The sequence below is a fragment of the Delphinapterus leucas genome, chromosome 20, assembly GCF_059928025.1.
Source record: "Delphinapterus leucas isolate spDelLeu-1000000601 "Yukka" chromosome 20, BTC_Dleu_Yukka2, whole genome shotgun sequence".
In the NCBI taxonomy this organism is placed as follows: Eukaryota; Metazoa; Chordata; class Mammalia; order Artiodactyla; family Monodontidae; genus Delphinapterus; species Delphinapterus leucas.
Window position 1 is genome coordinate 61,034,916 of NC_143148.1, and position 10,085 is coordinate 61,045,000.

A 10,085-nucleotide genomic window follows, 5' to 3' on the forward strand; every position below is an offset into this window, starting at 1 on the left:
ATTCCCTACCTCAGCACAACTTTTTAGGGCAGGTGTCCTTTACAGACCTGAGTCCTTGTGAATGTTAAGTGACCATTAGCTGTGGGTTTAAAGCCGCTCTTGCGGGAAACGGCCACAAGGTGGCAGCATTTCTACATTTCCAGCTCTGGGTTTCTGGGCAGCAGAGCCTTCCTGGAAATCGTGTTAATAGGCTGCAAATTAGAGTGGAATGTGCCAGCGCAAACCCCCAAGAGCTTATATCTCCTTACTTGTTGTTTGTTTCCTTAATTTAATTTTTATTAGGTATCAGAGCAAATTTGATAAAAATGTTGTTTCTCCTAGGTGTACAGAATCTGGTTCATCATATCATGTATCTGTCTATTCATCTTTGGGTCCTTTCCCGTGTAGGTTATTACAGAGTGTTGAGTAGACCTCTCTTGGTATTCCATACGTATTTAGTGATTATATATTTCATATGTCTTAGTACATGTCTGTTAACCCCCGTATCGTAATTCATTCATTCCTTACACCTTTCCAATTGGTTAAACGTAATTTTATTTTCTTAGTCCATGCATTTCCTTCTCTTGGAAATAAGTCCATGGGTATCAATTTTTAGGTAACACCTAGAAGTGATGTCATAGGATATCTGTCTTTCAGTTTCTTCCTTACTTCAAGTTGGGTGATTATCTCTAGGTCTTTATATGGTGGTGCAAACGACACTGTTTCATTGTTTTCCATGGCTAATATTCCATTGTGTACATGGACCACTTCCTCTTTGTGCATTTTTCTGTTCATGGACATTTTGGTTTCTTCCAAGTCTTGGCTATGTTAAATGTTCCTGTAGTGCAGTTTTGACAGCCTGTGTCGTTTACATTCGGGTCTGCTCAGGTGATAGGCGCATCAAAGGACCTACCAGATCACATGGTAGCTCAATTTTTACCTTTAAACGCACCTCCATTATTTTCTCACTACTGACTGTTACCAGTTTACATCCCCCCAGCAGCTAGAGGGTACACAGTTCTCTCAAACCACATCAGCATTTATTCTTTGTAGACTTTTTGCTGATGGTCAGTCGACTGGTGTGAGTTGAAACCTTTTTGTAGATTACATTTGCATGAGTCTAGTAATTCCTGAGGTTGAGCTTCTATCTATTTTCCTTTTTTTAACAAGAGAGTAAGTCAAACTTACCGCTTCATACTACCTTCTTGAAAATTTTGCCTTTTTTGAGTTTTTTTGGCCATCCCTCACCTCAGTACATTTTTTGAGGGCAGGTGTCCTTTACAGCCCTGAGTCCTTGTGAATGTTAAGTGGCCATTAGCTGTGGGTTTAAAGACGCTCTTGCGGGAAACGGCCACAAGGCGGCAGCATGTCTACATTTCCAACTCTGGGTTTTTGGGCAATAGAGCCTTCCTGGAAATCGTGTTAGTAGGCTGCAAATTAGAGTGGAATGTGCCAGGGTACACCGCCAAGAGCTTATATCTCCTTACCTCTTGTTTGTTTTTTAAATTTAATTTTTATTTATTATCAGAGCAAATTTGATAAAAATGTTGTGTTTGTTCTAGGTGTACAGAATCTGGTTCATTATATCTATGTATCTATCTATTCATCTTTGGTTCCTTTCCCGTGTAAGTTATTACAGAGTGATGAGCTCAATTTTTAACTTTAAACGCACTGCCATTCTCTTCTCACTACTGGCTGTTACCAGATTACATCCCAGCAGCAGCTAGAGGGTGCACAGTTCTCTAAAACCCTTTCAGCATTCATGTTTTGTAGACTATTTTGCTGATTATCATTCCGACGGTGGTAAGGTGAACGTTTTTGTAGATGGCATTTGCATGGCTTTATTAGTTCCTGATATTGAGCATTATTCCATGCATTTTTTTAAACAAAAAGAGAAAAGACAAAATGTGTGCAAAATATGCCTCTTGACATTGTCCTTTTGAAATGTTGACGTCTTTTGAAATTTCTGGTCGTTTTACGACCCCAGGAATTTTTTGAGGCCCGGTGTCCTTTACAGTGCTGCACATATTTTGAATATTAAGTGACCATTACCTCTTGGTTTAAAGCTGCTGTTGTGTGAAACAGCCACAAGGCGGCAGCATTTCTCCTTTACCAAATCTGGTTACCAGGGCAACAGAGCCTTAATGGAAGTCCTGTTCTAGGTTGAAAATTAGAATGGAATGTGCCAGGAAAAATTCCTTTCAGTTTATGTCTCATTATTTCTTGTTCATATTTTTAATTTAATTTTTATTTTTTATCGCAGCAAATTTGATTACAATGTTTTTTTTTTGTTCTAGGTGTGCAAGATGTGGTTCTTTCACACATATACATATATCTATTCTTCTTCGGAACCTTTTCTCAGGTAGGTTATGACACAATGTTGAGTAGTCTTCTCTTGGTATTCCGTAGGTCTTTGGTGATTATATATTTCACATGTGTTTGTATATCTCTGTTAATCCCAATATCGTAATGTATCCAATCCTCACACCTTTCGATTTGGGGAACCATAAGTTTGTTCAATGAATCTGTGATTGCCTTTCTCTGTGGAAATATCTTCATTGTTATCAATTTTTAGGTAACACCTATACGTGATATACGTTAGGTGTCTTTCACTTTCTCACTTACTACAAGTTGCATGATTACCTCTAGACTCATCTATGGCGCTGCAAATGGCATTGTTTCATTTTTTTCCCGAGCTAATATTCCATCTCTACATGTAACAGTTCTTCTTTGTCCACTCATCTGTTGATGGACTTTTGGTTGCTTCCATGTCTTGGCTATTGTAATACTACTGCAGTGCAGATTTGCCTGCCTGTGTCTTTCCAATTATGTCTTCTTATGTTATAGGCCCAGGAGTGGGCCTGCTGGATCATATAGTAGCTCAATGTTTACCTTTTAAAGGCACCTCCACTCTGTTCCCATTAGTGGCTCTTACCAGGTTACGTCCCACTTCAAATTAAGGGTATGCATTTCTCCACGACCTCTTCAGCGTTGATCGTTTGTAGTTTCTTTCCTGATGGTTATTCTGAATGGTGTGAGCAGATACCTCTGTGTGGTAGGATTTGCATGTGTCTCATAATCCTTTGAAATTGAGCTTTCAGGCATGTCCTTTTATTTTTCAAACGGTTATTACAGCTTAGTTCTTCAAATGGTTTTCTTGAAATATGTGCCACATTTTGAAATACTTTGGCCTTTACCTCCCTCAAGACATGATGAGGACAGGTTTCCTTTACAGCCCTGCAGGACTTGTTCATATGAAGTGACAATTAGCATAGGTTTTAAAGCTGCTTTTGCAGGTAATGGCCAGAGGGTGGAGCATTTCATAATTCTATGAAATGTAACTGAACACACAATATATATTTTTTCTTTTAAATTTCCATTGTTACTTTTTTAAAGTACAATTATAATTGAAGTGCTTTGTAACAAGTGAAATTTAAAAAATTAAAGGAAAAGATAATATTTTACCACTTGCCATCCTTTCCCATTTACTGAAACGACCAGCATAATGTGTAGATTTCTCATTTTATCCAGGTGTTCTATACATCTGGAATATCATGTTTCTCACTGTAGAAAAACAGATTTAGCTCTCACACTTTTTATAGACTACATAACAGTCCATAGAACAGAAGTACCAACTATTTCAGACTTAGCTTTTTGAGGGACACTCAGGTTACTTTCTGTTTTATTTTGTTCTTTTTTGGGGGGGGTAGGAGTTTATTATTTATTTATTTATTTTTGTTGTGTTGGGTCTGAGTTTCCGTGTGAGGGCTTTCTCTAGTTGTGGCAAGTGGGGGGCCACTCTTCATCTCGGTGCGCGGGCCTCTCACTATTGTGGCCTCTCCAGTTGCGGAGCACAGGCTCCAGATGCGAGGGCTCACTGGTTGTGGCTTATGGGCCTAGTTGCTCCACGGCATGTGGGATCCTCCCAGACCAGGGCTCAAACCTGTGTCCCCTGCATTAGCAGGCAGATTCTAATCACTGCACCACCAGGGAAGCCCCCTATTTTGTTGTTCTGCTAGTTTGTTTTAACCCAAGAAAATATCTTTTTAAATACAAAAAACCAAAATTAAGCTAGGGGTAAGGATTAGGGTTTAGGGTAAGGTTTAGGGTTAGGATATGGGTTAGGATTATTGTACGGCTTAGAGTATGGTTTAGGGTTAGGGTTATGGTACGGGTTAGCGTTAGGGTACAGTTTAGGGTATGGCTATGGCTTAGTGTTAGGGTACGGGTTACGGTATGGGTTAGTGTTAGGGTATGGGTTAGGATTAGGGTACGGTTTACGTTCAGAGTTATGGTTAGATTTAGTGTATGGGTTAGTGTTAGGTACGGGTTAGGGTAAGGGTTAGGGTTAGGTTTAGTGTTAAGGAACGGGTACAGTTTAGGGTACAGGATAGGGAACAACAGAGGGTTAGGGTTAGGGTACGTGTTAGGGTACAGTTTAGTGTTAGTGTACGGGTTAGGATTAGGGTACGCTTTAGGGTAAGGTTTAGGGTTAGGGTTAGGGAACGGGTATGGCTAGGGGTACAGTTTAGGGCATGACCACGGGTTAGGAGTAGGGTAAGTGTTAGGGTATGGTTTAGTGTTAGTGTACAGGTTAGGATTATGGTACGGGATAGTGTAAGGGTTAGGGTTAGGGTTAGGGAATGGGTACGGATTAGGTTACAGGTTAGGGTATGACAACGGGTTAGGGTTAGGGTACGTGTTAGTGTATGGGTTAGGATTAGGGTACGGGTTAGGTTATGGGTTAGTGTTAGGGGATGGGTTAGGATTAGGGTACGGGTTATGGTACGGTTTAGGGAAAGGGTTAGGATACGGGGTAGGGTTAGGATAAAGTTTAGTGTATGGCTATGTGTTACTGTTAGGGTACATGTTAGCGTACGGGTTAGTGTTCATGTACAGCTTAGGGTAAGGGTTAGGGTTAGGGAACGGGTACGGTCTCAGGTACAGGTTAGGGTACGGTAGCGGGATAGGGTTAGGGTACGTGTTAGGGTGAGACTTCTTTGTAGTGCAGATTTGAATTTCCCGCTTGCTTGGTTGGCCAAAAGGTGTGTATGTGTTTTATCCTGAATATATTCAGGAAAAAACGCATATGCACTTTTTGGCCAACTGCATCACTGTCGAAGTTCTGCTGCTTTTCATGTGATTTACAGGCGACTCCAACCGACCTCTCGAAATCAGTTTCCTGCAGTTCTGCCTTGCTTTCGAATCCTCTTCTTTGCCTTAACTCAATATATTTTTAACCGATAGTTGTCGTTTATGACTCTGCAGGTTTGTGAACTGCAGTGCCCCTGAGCTCCATTTTTCAACTCCCTTTTCTGTGAGCTGGCCACAAAACTGCAGGATTGCTTCAGGCCCTATTCTAGTTCTGGGGTGGCAGGCTAAGCCTTTGGTTAATTCTTCTTCCCGATGGGAAATTAGAGTGAAATGTGCCCGACCAGACACCTACACCGAATCTCTCATTTGCTCCCCCTGTTTCCTTTCATTCTCCGCACAACTTGCACACTGTGAGAAATAGGAAGTTAAAGGCGCTGACTCTCCAAGTGGCGAGGTTGTTAGTAAAGAGGATGGAATGGTGAACCCGAGCACCAGGAGAGGAAAAATGACGTGCATTTTAGAAACCGTTCCTGATCACACGGTGGACCATCCTCTGGCTTTTCCATGTATGTTTTAGCTGTAGGAAGATTCCCTTAAACCTGGAGAGTTGAGACCCATGGAATGGGTAGCACGCAGTATTACTTTAAAGGTCTGCATTCGCTCACCCAGCCGCACCAATCCTCTCAGTCCCAAGTGTCCAGCCTTATGTCTCACCCAGCTGTGGGTGTAGATGTGGTCAATCCAGGTTGCATCACAACCCCTGAACGAATTTTGTAAGAATTTCTCTCTCTTTTGCTGTCTTTGTGTTTTTTTTTTGTTTTTTTTTTTGCGGTACGCGGCCCTCTCACTGCTGCGGCCTCTCCCGTTGCAGAGCACAGGCTCCGGACGCGCAGGCCCAGCGGCCATGGCTCACGGGCCCGGCCGCTCCGCGGCACGTGGGATCTTCCCGGACCGGGGCACGAACCTGCGTCCCCCGCATTGGCAGGCGGACTCTCAACCACTGCGCCACCAGGGAAGCCCCTGTGTTTTGTTTTTGAAATTTATTTTTATAATGGGGTTTAGCTGATTTTCACTGCTGCGTTTATGCTGCTCTACACACCCTTGATTCCCTTACGAAGACATATGAATACATAGGTTTTAAGATTCTTACTAGTCAGATATATTCTTCTGTGGTGAATAGGGGGTGTTGAATCCAGTTCGTTGAGCAAGGAGTAGGTCTTGTCTATTACGTATTTGGCTTATGGAACCGTATCTGAGCTAATTTAAACTCTGGTTTTATGCATCACCCCAACTCACCTGTCCCCTTAAGCAGGCATAAGTTGTTTTCTAAATGTGAGACTCTGTTCTGTCTTGTAAATCAGATCATGTGTAGCCATGTTTACATTCCCTCTATTAGTGATATGTTATGACAAGTTCCTTTTTCTGTGGGACTTCTTTCACTTAGAATCATCGTACGAAAATCCACTCATTATGCTGCTATGGACATGATGACATTGATTTCATGGCTGAGTTATATTTCATTGTACGTAAGTACCACAATTTCTTTATCAATTTTTCTCTTTCGGGGATATTTAAGTTGTACAGTAGTCGAGGTTTTTGTAAACACAGCAGCCCTAAACTTTGGGCTGGCTGTGTCTTGTTGATTTTTAGTTTTCCCAAGCTATAGGGCCATGAGAGGAAGTGCCCTAGGCTCTGTAGCTTTGTTTTGTAGATGTTTCAGGAAACACCATACACTTCTCCAGAGTGGCTGTTGGCAATTTACATCCCGCCCATCAGCATGACATGGCTCCCTGTTCTCCATGGCCTGTCCTGCCTTTCTGGTTCTTACACTTTTTTCGGATGTCCCTTTTGACCGGTGGGAAGTGAGACTTCATTGTAGTGCGGATTTCCATTGCACGCTTGCTTGGTTGGCAAAAAAGGGCGTATGCGTTTTTTCCTGAATATATTCAGGAAAAAACGCATACGCCCTTTTTGGCCAAGTGCATCATTGCCGAAGATCTGCCGCTTTTCATATGCTTTAAATGCAATTCCAATCTACCTCCTGAAATCTGTTTCCTGCAATTGTGCCTTGCTTTCAAGTCCTCTTCGCAGCCTTACCTCAATATATTTTTGGACGATAGTTGTCCTCTATAACTCTGCAGGTTTCTGAATTGCAGTGACCCTGAGCTCCTTTTTTCAACTCGGTTTTTTGTGAGCTGGCCGCAAATCAACAGGATTGCTTCAGGCCCTATTCTGGTTCCAGCCCGGCACGCTGAGCCTTTGGTTAATTCTTCTTCTTGGTGGGAAATTAGAGTGAAATGTGCCCGTCCAAACAACTACAGCTAGTCTCTCATTGGTTCTCCCTATTCCCGTTCATCCTCCGCAGAAATTGCAAACTGTGCCAAACAGGAGGTTAAAGGCACTGACTCTCCAAGTGGGGAGAGTGTTAGTAAAACGTCTGGAATGGCGAACCCGAGTACAAGGTGACGAAAAATGGGATGCGTTTTAGAAACGTTGCCGGATCACACGGTGGACCATTCTCTGGGTTTCCCATGCATGTTTTAGCTTTAGGAATAATCCCTTAAACCTGGAGAGTTTTGACCAATGGAATGGGTGACATGCAGGATTACTTCAAAGGGTCTGCATTGGCTCGCCGAACCTCACCAATTCTCTCAGCCCCAAGTGTCCAGCCTTATGTCTCACCCAGCTGTGGGTGTAGATGTGGTAAATCCAGGTTTCATCACAAGCCCTGAACGAATTATTTAAGAATTTCTCTCTCTTTCACTGTCTTTCTGTTTTGTTTTTGAAATTTATTTTTATAATGGGGTTTAGCTGATTTTCACGGCTGTGTTTATGCATCTCTACACACACTTGGTTGTCTTACGGAGACATATAAATACAAAGATTTTAAGATTCTTACTAGTCAGATATATTCCTCTGCGGTGAATAGGGGGTGTTGAGTCCACTTCGTTGAGCAAGGAGTAGGTGTTGTCTATTACATACTTGGCTTATGGAACGGTATCTGTGTTAATTTCAATCTCTGGATTTATGCAGCACCCCAACTCACCTTTTCCCTTAAGTAAGCATAAGTTTGTTTTCTAAATGTGAGACTCTGTTCTGTTTTGTAATTCAGTTCATGTGTAGCCAAGTTTCCATTCCCTGTATAAGTGATATCTTATGATAAGTTTCTTTTTCTGTGTGACTTAATTCCTTAGAATCATCGTACCTAAATCCATTCATTATGCTCCTACGGGCCTGATGACATTGATTTCATTGCTGAGTGATATTCCATTGTACGTATGTACGAACACTTCTTTATCCATTTTTCTCTTTCTAGCATATTTAATTTGTACCGTAGTCGAGGCTCTGGTAAACAGAGCAGCCCTAAACTTTGGGGTGGTTGTTTCTTGTTATTTTAATTTTCCTGAGCTATAGGGCTATAAGTGGGTTTAGGGTTAGGGTTAGGGTTAGGGTTAGGGTTAGGGAACAGGTACGGTTTAGGATACGACAACAGTTTAGGGTTAGTGTACGTGTTAGGGTACGGGTTAGTGTTAGTGTACGGTTTAGGATTAGGGTACGGGTTAGGGTAATGCTTCGGGTTAGGGTTACGGTTAGGGAACGGGTATGGTTTAGGGTACAGTTTAGGGTACCACAACGTTTTAGTGTTAGCATAAGTGTTAGGGTACGGGTTAGTGTATGGGTTAGAATTAGGGTACTTGTTAGGGTAAGGCTTTGGGTTAGGGTTAGGGTTATGGAATGGGTACGGTTTAGGGTACAGGTTAGCGTACAATGGTTTAGGGTTAGCGTATGTGTTAGGGTACGTGTTAGTATTAGTGTACGGGTTAGGATGAGGGTACAGGTTAGGGTAAGGCTTGGGGTAAGGGTTAGGATTGGGGTGAGAGTTAGGGTTAGGGAAAGGGTACGGTTTAGGGTACAGGGTAGGGTATGTCAAAGGTTTAGGGTTAACGTATGTCTTAGGGTATGGGATAGTGTTAGTGTACGGGATAGGATTTGGGTACGGGTTAGGGTAAGGCTTCGGGCAAGGGATAGGTTTAGGGCTAGGGTTAGGGTTAGGGAATGGGGACGGTTTAGGATAGAGGTTAGGGTACGACAATGGTTTAGGGTTAGCGTACGTGTTAGGGTACGGTTTAGTGTTAGTGTATGGGTCAGGATTAGGGGAAGGGTTAGGGTAAGGCTTTGGGTAAGGGTTAGGGTTAGGGAACGGGGACGGTTCAGGGTACAGGTTAGGGTACAACAATGGTTTAGGGTTTGCGTACTTGTTAGGGGACGGGTTAGTGTTAGGGTATGGGTTAGGATTAGGGGATGGGTTATGGTAAGGCTTCGGGTAAGGCTTAGGGTTAGGGTTCGGGATCGGGGACGGTTTAGGGTACAGGTTAGGGTACGACAATGGTTTAGGGTTAGCGTACGTGTTAGGGTACGGGTTAGTGTAAGCGTACGGGTTAGGATTAGGGGACGGGTTAGGGTAACGCTTTGGGTAAGGGTTAGGGTTAGGGAACGAGGACGGTTCAGGGTACAGGTTAGGGTACAACAATGGTTTAGGGTTAGCGTACGTGGTAGGGTACGGGTTAGTGGTAGTGTAGGGGTTAGAATTAGGGGATGGGTTAGGGTAAGGCTTCTGGTAAGGGTTAGGGTTAGGGAATGGGGAGAGTTTAGGGTACAGGTTAGGGTACGACAACGGTTTAGGGTTAGGGTACGTGTTAGGGTACGGGTTAGTGTTAGTGGACGGGTTAGGATTAGGGGACGGGTTAGGGTAAGGCTTTGGGTAAGGGTTAGGGTTAGGGTTTGAGTTAGGGTCAGGGAACGGGGAAGGTTTAGGGTACAGGTTAGGGTACGACAACGGTTTAGGGCTAGCGTACGTGTTAGGGTATGGGTTAGTGTTAGTGTACGGGTTGGGATTAGGGGACAGGTTAGGGTAAGGCTTCGGTTAAGGGTTAGGGTTAGGGTTAGGGTTATGGAACAGGGAAGTTTAGGGTGTAGGTTAGGGTACGACAGCGGTTTAGGGTTAGCGTACG